The sequence below is a fragment of the Dasypus novemcinctus genome, chromosome 19 (assembly GCF_030445035.2).
Source record: "Dasypus novemcinctus isolate mDasNov1 chromosome 19, mDasNov1.1.hap2, whole genome shotgun sequence".
NCBI lineage: Eukaryota > Metazoa > Chordata > Mammalia > Cingulata > Dasypodidae > Dasypus > Dasypus novemcinctus.
This window is the reverse complement of record NC_080691.1, coordinates 9918548-9931423: the sequence shown is the minus strand read 5'-3', so window position 1 is coordinate 9931423 and position 12876 is coordinate 9918548. Positions and strand designations below refer to the sequence as shown.

The 12876-nt window shown below is 50.1% G+C and overlaps 1 pseudogene; it reads right to left on the bottom strand.

Annotated features, from left to right (window-relative positions):
* Window positions 1-3058: 3058 nt before the first annotated feature.
* Window positions 3059-3138, bottom strand: LOC131274705 (U4 spliceosomal RNA; annotated as a pseudogene).
* Between the last annotated feature and the right edge of the window lie 9738 nt (window positions 3139-12876).

Below are 12876 nucleotides of genomic sequence, written 5' to 3'. Positions count from 1 at the left end.
GGTTTTCTTTTATTTCTTTTAGCATTTATTTATTTTTTCTTGATTTCCTCCTCAGATTGTTAAGTACTAGTGTACAGAAACATTACTGATTTTTGCATGGTGATCTTATATCCTGTCACTTTGCTGAACTCATCTATTAGCTTTGTTGTAAACATTTCAGAATTTTCTAAATAGAGGAACATGTCATCTGCAAATTGTGAGAGTTTTACTTTCCTCTTTTCCTATTTAGATACCTTTTATTTTTTCCTGTATAATTGCTCTAACTAGAACTTCTAGTACATAGAACAACAGTGGTGACAGTGGGCATCTTTCTCTTGTTCCCAATCTTAGAGGGAAAGCTTTTAACCTTTTTCCATTGAGCATGATGTTGGTGGGTTTTTCATTTTATCATAATAAGGAACTTCCCTTCTATTCCTATTTTTCAAAGTGTTTTTATTAAGAAAGGATGCTGGATTTTGTTGAATGCCTTTTCTGCAAGGGTTGAGTAACCATGTAGTTTTTTTCTCCTTCAATTTGCTAATATGGTATATTACATTAATTGATTTTCTTGTTTTGAACCACCCTTGCATACCAGGAATAAATCTCACTTGGTCGTGATGCATAATTCTTTTAATATGCTGTTGGATTTGATTTGCAATTATTTTGTTGAGAATTTTTGTATCTATGTTCATTTGCGATTGGTATGTAGTTTTCTTCTCTTGTATCTTTAACTGGCTTTGATATAAGGGTGATGACAGCTTCATAAAATGTACTGGTAATTTTCCCTCTTCAATTTTTTGAAAGAGTTTAAACAAGATTGGTGTAATTCTCAAAATGCTAAGTAGAATTTACCTGTAAAGCCATCAGTTCCTGGACTTTTCTGTTTTGGGAGATTTTTCATGACTGATTCAATCTCTTTCAATGTGATTGGTTTGCCAAGTTCTTATATTTCTTGTAGAGCCAGTGTAGGTTGTTTGTGCATTTCCAGGAATTTGTCCATTTCATCTAGATAGCCTAATTTGTTGGCATACAGTTCCTCATAATATCCTCTTATGATCCTTTTTATTTCTGTGTGGCCAGTTCTAAAGCATCCCTCTTTCATTTCTGATTGTATTTATTTGCATCAGCTCTCTTTTTTTCTAGCTAAGAGTTTGTCAATTGTACTGTTCTTCTCAAAGAACCAGCTTTTGGTTTTGTTGGTTTACTCTTTTTTGTTGTTGTTGTTCTCAATTTCATTTATTTCTGCCCTAATCTTTATTATTTCTTTCCTTCTTGTAGTTTTGGGATTGGATCACTGTTCTTTTTCTAGTTCCTTCAGGTGTTCAGTTATGTCTCTGATTTTAGCTCTTTCTTCTTTTTAATATAAGCATTTAGGGCTATAAATCCCCCCTCAACACTGTCTTTGCTATATCCCCTAAGATTTCATAAGTTGTGTTCTCATTTTCATTTGTCTCAAGATATTTACTAATTTCTCTTACAATTTCTTCCTTGACCCACTGATTGTGTACGAGTATGCTGTTTAGCCTCCACACATTCGTGAATTTCCTCTTATTATTGAGTTCTAGCTTTATTCCATTATGATCTGAAAAGGTGCTTTGTATAATTTCAGTATTTTTATATTTACTGAGAGGGAAGCGGACTTGGCCCAATGGATAAGGCATCCGCCTACCACATGGGAGGGCTGCGGTTCAAACCCTGGACCTCCTTGACCCGTGTGGAGCTGGCCCATGCACAGTGCTGATGGCGCAAGGAGTGCCATGCCACGCAGGGGTGTCCCCTCATAGGGGAGCCCCACATACAAGGAGTGTGCCCCGTAAGGAGAGCCGCCCAGCACGAAAGAAAGTGCAGCCTGCCCAGGAATGATGCTGCACACACGGAGAGCTGACCCAACAAGATGACACAACTAAGAGAAACAGATTCCCAGTGCCACTGATAAGGATAGAAGCGGTCACAGAAGAACACACAGCAAATGGACACAGAGAGCAGACAACTGGGGGTGGTGTGGGGTGGGGGGGGAAAGGGGAGGGAAATATAAATAAATAAATAAATAAATAAATAAATAAATAAATAAATATATTTACTGAGACCTGCTTTGTGACCCAACATGTGGTCTATCCTGGAGAAAGATCCATGAGCACTTGAGAAGAGTGTATAACCCACAGATCTGGGATGCAACATTCTGTACATGCCTGTTAGGTCTAGCTCACTTGTCATATTTTTCAGGTTCTCTCTTCTCTTATAACCTTTTTGCCTTTAAAGTATGTTTTTTATGGTGTTAGTATAGCTACGCCTGCTCTTTTTTGGCTAGTGTTTCCATTGGAATATTTTTTCCAACCTTTCACTTTCAACTGATTTGTATCCCTGAATCTTAAGTGGGTCTCTTGTAGAAAGCATATGCATGGCTCGTGTTTTTTTATCCTATTCTGTCAGTCTATATATTTGATTGGAGAGTTTAATGCATTCACATTCAGTGTTATTTCTGCTAGTGCTTTTAAACCCACCATCATATTTGAAGGACAATTTTTCTGGGTATAGAATTCTTGGCTGGCAATTTTTCTCTTTCAGTATCCCGATTGTATCATACCAGTATTTTCTTGCCTCCATGGTTTCTAATAAGAAATCCACACTAAGTCTTACCGGTTGTCCCTTGTATGTGATGATTTGCTTCTCCCTTACTCCTCCCAGAATTTTCTCTTTATTTTTGGCATTTGACATTCTGAGCAGTTTGTGTGTTTCGTAGGTCTATTTGGGTTTATTCTGATTGGGTGTGAAAATTCTTGGATGTGAAAATTCATTTCTTTCATGAGAGTTGGGAAATTTTCAGCCATTCTTTCCTCAAATACTCTTTCTGCTCCTTTTTTCTTCTCCTTCCAGAACTCCTATGGCCCATATGTTGTTGTGCTTCATGTTATCATTCAGATTCCTGAGGCCTGCTCATTTTTTTTCCATTCTTTTTTTTCTTCCTTCTTGTCTCCCTTCAATTTCAGCTGTTCTGTCTTTGCATTACTTACTCTTTCTTCTGTCATTTCTAGTCTGCTGTTGTATGTCTCTAATGTTTTTTTTAATTTAATTTTTTTTTACATAGGAAAATTTTTCATTTAGCAATAATCACACCTTGGATAAACCTCAGAGGCTACAATACTGCCACTGTGCAAAGCTCTAACGCAGTTTTGATCTCATCTATTGTGTCTTTCATTCCCATAAACTCTGTATTTTTATAAAAAAATCAACTTTATTGATTCGTAGCCAAAACTCTGTAATTTTTATTCAAGTTTTTAAATTATGTTGTGTGTGTGTGTGTGCTCATCCAGTGTCCTATTGATGTCCTTTAACTGTTTAGCCTTGTTGTCTTTCAACTCATTGATTTGATTCAGGAAAGTTGTATGAACCGTGTTGATTAGTTGTCTGAAATCCTGTCTTATTTGGGGCTTTGTCTTTCCTAGGGCCATATCTTTCATTTTCTTCATATTCCTTGTAATTTTTTGCTGATTCCTGGGCACCTGATTATGCTGATGTGTTTACTCTGATTCTCAATTTCTTTCTTGCTTAGGGATTTAGTGGCAGGAGACTGTGTATTACTGCCATTCTTTGATTCTTGGCTCAACTTGTTCTAGCTCCTTAGTGTTGTCCCGGTTTAGTTGTTCTAATTCAGATCATAGACCCAGTAATGTGTTGAAGACCTGCCTCTGAGGGACTTGGAGAAAGAGACTTAAAAAGACCAAAAAACCTCTTATTTATTTACTTTTAATTTCCTCGTATGCATTACCTTAATCTGCCATCAGATGGAGCTCTTAGCAGCCCTCTCGGTTCACACCCGGGTGGGAGTGTAGTCACTGCAATCCCGAGGGCATCAGTGTGTCAGAGATCCCGCCTAAGGCTGTTCAGAGCCTCGCAAATTAAACTTTCTCAGGGGCTGTTCTCCATCCTTTGCCATAGGAAATAATTCTATGCTCCACTGTGTCCTCAACAACCAGACCTGTCAGTAGGGAGGGTGAGAGGGTGGTTTCTCTTTAGTCCTGAGCTGGCTCCCAGGGCACAGCCCTTCCTGGCCTGGAAGGGCACACAGCAGGCCAAATCTGCAGGTCGTAATGTGGAGTCAGCTTAGGCTGTGTCTCTCTCTCCCCTTTTCCTGGGGGGTGGGCCCTGTGGCCCCCTCTGCCCATGGCCACCAGCCAGAGGCCGGAGAATTCCGAGCTGTCTGCTCTGAAGGTGGGGGAAGGGCGCCTGCAGCTGCAGCTGCAGCTTTTACTCACAGTTTTCCCATCGAGATTCCTTGCCTTTGTCCCTCTCTCTAACAGGTGGTGTCCAGCCTTCCCCTGGTGCCCTAAACCCTATGACACTCTTCCAGGCCATTTCTGCCTCTCCTCTAGCTATTTTGGGGGAGAGAAGTGAGTCCTGTGTCTCTCTAATCCTCCATCTTCCTGGAAGTTCCCAACTCTGTTTATTAATTTTAATTGTTTTGAGTTGGTGGCTGAAATCTAAAAAACAGGTGATTTCCTATAAAAATCTAAGGTTGTCCATCTGGTTGCACTTAGGAGAACTGGCCCCACCAGGCCATATCCCCGCTGGACCTGCGCTCCTGGGCCTGGGCAGGATGGAGTCTGAGCTCTCCACCTTGACCTGTGCTCCACCAGGCCCCTCCGGGTGGGGAGTTGGAGACCCCGGAGGAAGGAAGCTCCTGGAATGGTCTTGCTGGCCCTTCCTGCCTGGGGCCCTGGAAGCTCCTAAATCCTCAGCCTCAACTAAAGGTCCAAGATAGCTGCAGCCCCAGGCCCGGCTGGGGGCCTCAGCAGGGGAAGGAGCTGCCCCGAGCGTAGCCATCCTCCAGCAGATCAACGCTCCTTGGAGCCCTTCCGCCTGGCATTGTAGCCATCTCTTCAATAACTGCTCTGCTTTGCATCACTTGGGTTCAGCTAATACAATTTCCCCCTCTACATCTGTCAAATTAACCATTTGCTGTCACCTTACATTTTGAGCCAAACTAAAAAGTTAAACTAATCTCTCATTTATAAAAAACCAGTGGTGCCTGAATTCCATTAAGTCCTGGGGGACCCAAAGGCAGGCTTTGTTTTTGTCCCAAATTGCATTTGGTAAGACGCCCTTGATACTACATTTGTTTAGTGGGCTGAATACAATTAGGCGCCTGGTTTGATGCCAGGGGTATTCAATGGGTTGGCCCTTTTAAATCCGTTATTTGCTCTCAGTTTTTAGCTGAGAAAATGTTTATTTCAAAAAGAAATATTTAGTTCACTTACTGCAGCACCCTTGGCTCTGAAACTTTATTTACAGAACTGCTCACAACTTCCTTTATGTTTTTAAGCAATTACATTCCATTTACCTTGTAATCGTTGTTCTGTCCATCAAGTGAAGCAGAGTAATAGGGATTATAATAATTTATGTGCATATGTATATATAGCGTGAGCATTTCACAGCCCCCCTGCACCAGGCATGGGCGTAGTGTTGCATGATTTCCATGCTGGAAGAGCTGCAGCCACATCCAGGCACATGCAGCTGGAGGGAGCACCTACCTGGATGAGGTCACCCCAGGTGCCTGCCGAACAAGGAGACAGTGGCGAGGGTGCAAAGGGCAGGTCACGAGCTGGGACGACCTGCAGGAGACAGGGTCAGCCCAGCACCCTGCACCTGCCAGGCCCCCATCCCACCCTCGGCCCCCACCCCACCATGAACCTGATCTGTGCCAGGTTCAAGCCCCTGGAAGTGAGGAGGGGAGGTTTGTGAAGGTGGCTATGGGAGGCCCTATGTCACAAGACGCCCCTTTATCAACCACTGACCACACAACCTCATCTGGTGGCTTGTAGGCTCTGACAGGACAGCAGCTATCACCTCTGCATATGTGGCCCACGAGGACAAGCAGGTGCAATGATGCTTTGGGAGGCCATGGGGCTCCCTGCAAAATCACAGAAACCAGTCCAGGGAGATCGTTATTCTCGTGGTGTGTTTCTAAAATTGCAGTTCTCAATAACAGTAACTCTTAATGACAACACAAGCAAAGCCACACATGCATGTTTAATGAAAAATCTGCTTTACATAGATTCCATCCATGAACAAGTTGCTCTTTTTAATAAAGAACTGATTTTGGAGGCGTATTAACAGCAGTTGAGGTTTAAATATTTTAATCAGACTTGTTACTACCTGGGAAAGAAGGCTCTAAGCCTGGGAATGCTCCCGTCGGGGGTGTGAATTCTCACCGATTAGCCCCTGCACAGCTGAAGCTCAGTGTCAGGCAGGCAGGTGCACTGGTATCTGGGGGTTTGTTCCCAAATGGCAGCAGAGGCGGGGCTCGAGGGAGCCAGGGAGGATGGCGGGGCTGGGGGTCCTGACTTGCTTGGCGTTTGGGCTCCTGCTTGAGCAACCCCAATCCAGCGCCAGGGGCAGGAGGTCACAGGGGCCTGTGCCACCTCCCTGCTGAGATTCCAGTCCGGGACACATGTGGGACAGGAGCCTCATTTCAATAAACCAAGAAACCATAAATCCTTGTTTCAGTAAGGGCAAGTGTCACAGCACCGTCACTGCTGATGGCTCAGGTCTCCAGCTGCTCCGGAACGATGTCGAGCCGTTTCACCAGCAGCTTGAAGCCCTGTGACTCACGGTCCACAGTGGACGGGGGGCCCCAGGCCTCTGTGCTTGGGAACCTTCCAGTTTACTGACTACAGCCACAGGCTGTGTGTGTAAGAGAGAGTGGGCGCGGAGAGCCGTGTAAAATAGCAGGCGTGAGCACAACCCCAGAGCCCGTCCTGGTTCCACATTCCGTTGCTGCCACTCACGCACCCAGGGCGGTTTCCCAAGCTCCCGGTGCCCAGTTCCCGCATGAGCGCGCTGGAGAGAGTAGAGAATCCCCGTGGAGTCGCCGTGAGGCTGTGACACGACCGGAGCTCAAAGGCGCTTTCCGAAGGGCCTGGCCACGTGGCGCGGGTTCAGTAAAAGGCAGGTGTGATCGTGGCACTGTGATCAGAACTATCGAGGCTAAGTTCAGACGAAAGGCACGGCGCCTGAAAATCTCAAAAGTCCCCATTTCCTCAGCTCAAGAATGAAATGGACACTTGGGCCTGCCCACAAGAGCGTCGTGAGGCTCGAATTGGTTGCGACCCCAGGGCCTGGAGGGGCGGTGTTCACACCGGCGGAGGGTGCGGGCCCTGGCGAACATCCCCTTCCACCGGCTTCCCTTGTGGCCTGGGCACAGGCCTCTCTGTCCTGGGCTGACGTCGCCTCTTTCGTGAAGTGTGGGCGACCAAGCTCCCCTTGAAGGGGCTCCTGTGAGGAGTGAGTGCGCTGAGGACCTGGGAAGGCTGAGCGAGGGGGAAGCTGCATCGCCAGCCCCTGGCCCATGCCCCGCCCCGCCCCGCGGGCTCTCGTGCCCTCTCCTGAGCCTCGTGGCGCCTCTGCTGGCCTCACTCAAGGGCTTCTGTCCCCTCTGATAACCTGCCTGTACGACGGTGACCCGGTCCCAGGATTCTCAAAGGCACCCTGCGAAGGTGGAGACCTGCTTCTCTGTTTATAAAGAGCACGTGCGGAGGACTCGCACTCAGGAGTTGCACGACGCAGGGAGGACCACCTAGATTTAAAGGAAGGGGCTCCTGACAGCCGCAAGGCAACGACGGGGGAGCCTCGAAAACAGCTTCTAAATCAGCCGATGCCCTCGTCGCCTGCAGAGGCAGCCTGGCCCCTTCCTGGCGGGGAGTGCGGCTTCCGAGTTCAGATTCTGCCTCCTTCACTGGTCAGCCGGGCTCTCGGGGAGCTCGAGTTCCTTGCTGCGGCCTGGGGACACCAGCGTGTAGCTCCCAGGGGTGTGGAGACTCTCGATGGTTCTGCACGTCGAAGCACTTTGTACAGTTCCCGGGACACGGTGACATAAAGAGAACCAGCCTAGGGAAGCAGCTGCGGCTCAATCAGCTGGGCTCCCATATACCAGAGGGGAGGTCCCAAGTTCACGTCCTGGGGCCTCCTTGTGCAGGCGAGCTGGCCCATGAGCCACAGAGAGCTGATGGCCCTGCGCCGTGGAGAGCTGATGCAGCAAGGTGACGCAACACAGGGAGACTAGCAGACATGAAAAAATGCCCAGCGAATGGACACAGGGAGCGGACAGCAACAAACAAGCTGCAAGGGGGGAATCAATCAATCAATCAATCAATCATCTTCCAACAAGGAGCCGCGCTCTCAGCACAGTGACGTCTGCTAGCAGACCCCGTGCCTGCGGCTCGTGGTGATAAGGAGCAGAGCGGGGGTTACATCCGGTGCACGGGCACCCCCCACCCCCGCCCCACTCTCCTCGGCTGCTGCTCTTGAGCTTGCTCACCATGGCCTCTTCCCAGGCCCCTCAACCAGGAGCCGATAGCAGGTTCTAAGCGCATCCTCGCCCGCGGCAGGAGGTGGGTCCCAATCGACTCCTCCTCTTACCGAGGTGAAAACAGGGCAGGAGCGGGTGGACACGGGGCCTGGTGGCGAACCGTGCCCCACAGCCTCCAGCTGTCGAAGAGGAAGCGGGGCCACGGCTGGAAACACCAAGTCCATGGGCCAGCCCCTGGGTGCCGGCGTCCAGCGGGGCAGCCGAGCACGCCCCCGCCTGCTTGTCGCCGGGAGGGTGTCGCAGCTGGACACCAGCTCCTGGCAGCTTGTCTGTGCGGATCCTGTCCAGAGGTCCCTCGCAGCCCTGCGGAGCCCCTCATCCTCAGGGCCGGGTCTCATGAGGCAGGCTGGGGATTCGGAGTCGGCAGGAAGAGCCACCGCAGCCAGCCTCCCTGGGCGGGTCTGGACTGGGCTTGAGCGGCGCCTCCCCTGGAGCCTGGACGAGCCCAGCGTGTTTCTCTCTGGGAACCAGAAGTCCCTAGCGAGCAGGAGGGAGCTCAGCGTGGGGTTTTTGTTTTTTTCATTTTTATTTTAAAAGAGGCTTCAGATTACATAAATGTTACATAAAAACACAGGGGATCCCCCTGGCCCCGCCCCCTCACCCCCACACTTGCCTGCTCAGCGGCATCTTTCTGGTGGGGTGCGTCTGCACAGCGGCCCAGCGCAGGTCGAAGCATTGCTGCCGACCGCGGACCTTAGCCCGGCGCTGCCCCGACGTGCGGGACGCTGAGGCCCGGCTGCGCCCCCCTGCTGGGCTCTTGGGGCTTAGTGGTGACTCTCCAGGACCTTGCCCTGGCCCTGGGAGCCGGGTGTGTGGACCGCCTAGCAAGCCCCCATCCCAGGGGCCTCTCCACTTCCGAGCCCACCGAGGACGGAGGCCCCTGCCCCTGCCAGGCCTGGGCACCCGTCTCTCCATGGCAGGAGGCGCGTCCTGCAGCACCCAGATGCAGGGAACGAGCCCACAGCGTTGAGGGCCAGCTCCGCCACATCTCCCACAGGCGCAGAGCCGAGGCCAGGGCCGGCCGCCATGCCGCGGGGAGGCTGGGGAGTGCGCTCCAGCCGCGAGCTCAGGGCAAGCGACAGGGGCTTGATGCAGACGCCCGCCCTGCCCACCCCAGACTGAGGGCCTTGACTGGTGAGGAGGGTAGGTTGCCCCTCATCCTTCTAGTGTCTTCCTTCAGGCCCCGTGTGTTAGAGGAAAGTTCTTATCCGTTCCTGCCTGGCGTCTCACCCTCGAGAGAAGCTGGAGCTGTCAGGACATCAAAATGAGAGAACCTCCTGCAGGCCTCGGCCTTATCAAGCGCCAGCACTCATTAGCGGTTTGGAGGGAAAAAAAGGAAGGACCGAGCATCAAGTAATGAACTACTCAAGTGAGGGAAGAGCTGGCGTCTCTCCTCCAGCTTTTCACCTCTGGGGCACAGCAGTAACATCTTAAAAATAGGAAATTACATCTACTCTGAAGGCGCACCTCTGAAGCAGAGACCCCCGTCACTGCTCTCGGAATCAGCGCCACTGCTCGGGGTCGTCCGGGGGCTGACCCTAGGACAGGTCCAAGAAAGGAGAGGGTCAGAGGCACAGCCACCCAGAAAGGGAATTTTCTCTGGAGTGCGGTGATTCTGTGCAACTTCAGACCAAGTATTTGTCCATCTGCAGGAGGTCAGCTGAGCCTAAGGGGAAAAGACTCAGCTGGAAGGGCGCGCCGTCTGTGTGTTTCTTTATCCTTTAAAAACAAGCAAACCCAGACCTCCCAGGGTTTTGCTGCTCCAGATTATTGCCCACCCAGCGTCAGGGCAGCAGGGAGCTCTGGGAGCCCCGGGGCTGTGCCTCCGCCCCCTCCGCAGCAGAGGTCCCCTTCCCGGGGTCCTCCCCGGGGGTCTTGCAGCGTCAGCTCCGAGCAGAGCGCAGCCATGATTTGTGGGTGCCCGGGTTTTCAAGCTGTGTAAATGCCACCGCTCCGGCTCTGGCCCTGCTCCCCGGGTTTTGCACTCGGGGCGTCTGCGAGAGCTCTGCGGCTGCCCTCGCCTGCGCCCCCTCCTCGCTCCCGCCAGGGTCCACTAAGGGCTTCCCACCGGCTCGTCTTCCCCCCCTAACGTCCGAGAGGCCCCGTTTTCAAGTTTCTGATGCCCTGCCTGCCCCGCTAGAAAAGGCCATCTGCAGCTCTCTGTTATCTTCTTGTCCTTTTTATTATATTCAGTGTCTTTAACAATGCAAAAATGACATTTTTACTAAAGTCCTCAAATTCACCTGAAGAATTTTAATATTTAGTTTATGAATGTGGTATTGTAGAATAATTTTAAAAGTTTTAATGAGTTAGTGAATTAAAGTCCTTTAGAGTTCAAAATACTTTCATAAATTTAATATATTTAGCCTCTCTTCAAGCAATTTATATGCCTAATTAACAAATAAATATCTCTCAGGTACTTACACAGCCCTAGTAAAGCTAATAAACTTACAGACAGCTCGCAAGTCCTTTTAAACTTTCCCAAAGTTTTACTCTTAAATCCTTTTATCTTTCAATTTAAACCACACGTCTAAAATCAATTTCTAAATTTCCTGTTGAAGCCGAAATCCCTCCTCCTTTCTTACCTAACGTGACAAATTATCTAAATATTAAAAACATTTTACATTCAAAATGTTTCCCAATAATCCTTAAGCTTAACCCAAAAATATTGTAAAAGGGTTGATTTACTTCATCATCACTGATTTTTCTAATTCTTAAGCCTTTCTGGGTTTTAAGCCACCAAGGAAATAATTCTATCGTCTCCAGCAGATTGAGGGGCAGCCACCACCGCATCACGCGGGCACCGGCTCCTCAGCTCGCTGGGGTCACCTGAGGACAGGTATTTGGGGCCACAACAGGTAGGTTCTGGTGAGGGTTACCACCGCGCGGCTGCCCAGCCTCTCTCCTGCATCTGCACGTGGGCGGGGCCCTCGAGGCCGCGCCCTCCCTTGGGGGTCTGCTGGAGCCCACCTGCCCCAGCCTGAGTGCACGTGATCTCACTCCATCTGTCCACGTGCCGCGCCCGGGCTGGGCTGGACTGACCCACACGCTCCATCCCACTGCGAATCCTCCCCGTGGAATTCCTGCCTGCAGGGCCACCCTCCCCTGGTACGGAGGACGCATCCACCTGGGTGCTCTCGCTTCTCTCGAAGCTGCTGTCCTCCCACCTCCCCCGAAGGTCACACAGTGTCCTTGTTGGCACGAGAGTGCCCGTTTCAGTCCTGCGTCCACGCCATTGGCCACCTCCTGCCCGAGGCAGGGCTTCCACTGAGCCGGTCCCCCCGTTCTCCTAACTGTTCTGACCACCCCCATTATGCTTTTATTTTACTTTTATTTATTATTCTCTAATGTCCAACCAGAGATTCAAATGCATAAAGAGAAGGGCTTGCCACCGTTTCTGCGAGGTATATTTAGTTACACTTCTATATTTAAAGGGTGAAGCTTTGAAAGCAAATTTTCCCAAGCTGTGAAACAATCCTCAGTAATGACAATAAGTTTTCTTAAACATTTTAAATGGCAATTACTCAAATTTACTTCTTCTTTTCAAGTGCTAATAAAGTTTAAATAATAGAATATACAAACATCCAGTTATCATCAAATGGATAACTTCCCTGGGTGGCCAGCCCCGCCCGTGTGCCTAGGACCGCGGAGGGGGCTCCCAGGACGGGGGCGTCCAGTGCTAAGACAGAAAAACCCTGGGCAGGCCGGGCCCGGTGAGCGCCCTCACTGGACTTTACAGGCCAACTTGGTATAAAGCTTCCACCCAATGGGATTAATCCATTTCATCCTTATTTCTCATGTTGACTTTGAGAAGAGTTTATAAAATAGCCATACAATTAAGAGAAGACACGAAACACCCACACATAAAAACCCACAACTTACTAAAGTCCCTACACCTTGTCCATGTTCTCCCTGTGGCATCAGCACAGTGAACAGCGTTACCAGCCATTGCCCTTGAAGGACTCAGCTTGCTCACCAGGTCACGCTTGCTATTTTGTTGCTGCCCAAGTTCCTACCCCTGGGTGGCGGAAGCCGGCAGGTTTAAAGCACGTCCCCCCATCGAGCGTGGCGCTACCCTCCCTCCACCTGCGTGTCGGCTGGCCCTGGGGACTTGCTCGTGACCAACATGATGCAGAGGAAGTGGCACTTTGGATTTCTGAGGTTCAGCCAGCCAAGAAGGTGCCGCTTCTGCCCTGCCCACTGGAGCCCTGAGCTGACCCGTGAGCAGTCTGACGCCCCAAGAAGAGGGTCCTGGCCACGACCAGTGTCCACCACTGGACACAGGAGGCAGGTGGCCCTGCCGCGACTCACCTCCCCGCCGAGGCCCCAGAGGCCCTGCTAAGTCCCTGACCCAGCGACTCCACCGTGGGATAGAGCGAGAGACGGTGTTTTGGGGGGTTTGTAACTGGAATGAAGCTTTCACTGAAGTTGGTTTCTTTGTCCTTATATAGTTGTAAACATCCTGGTTCCAAACCCATCCCGATTCTCCTCCAAGCCTTCGTCCCTCTCCAGGGAGTCCTGCGGTCCTGTGG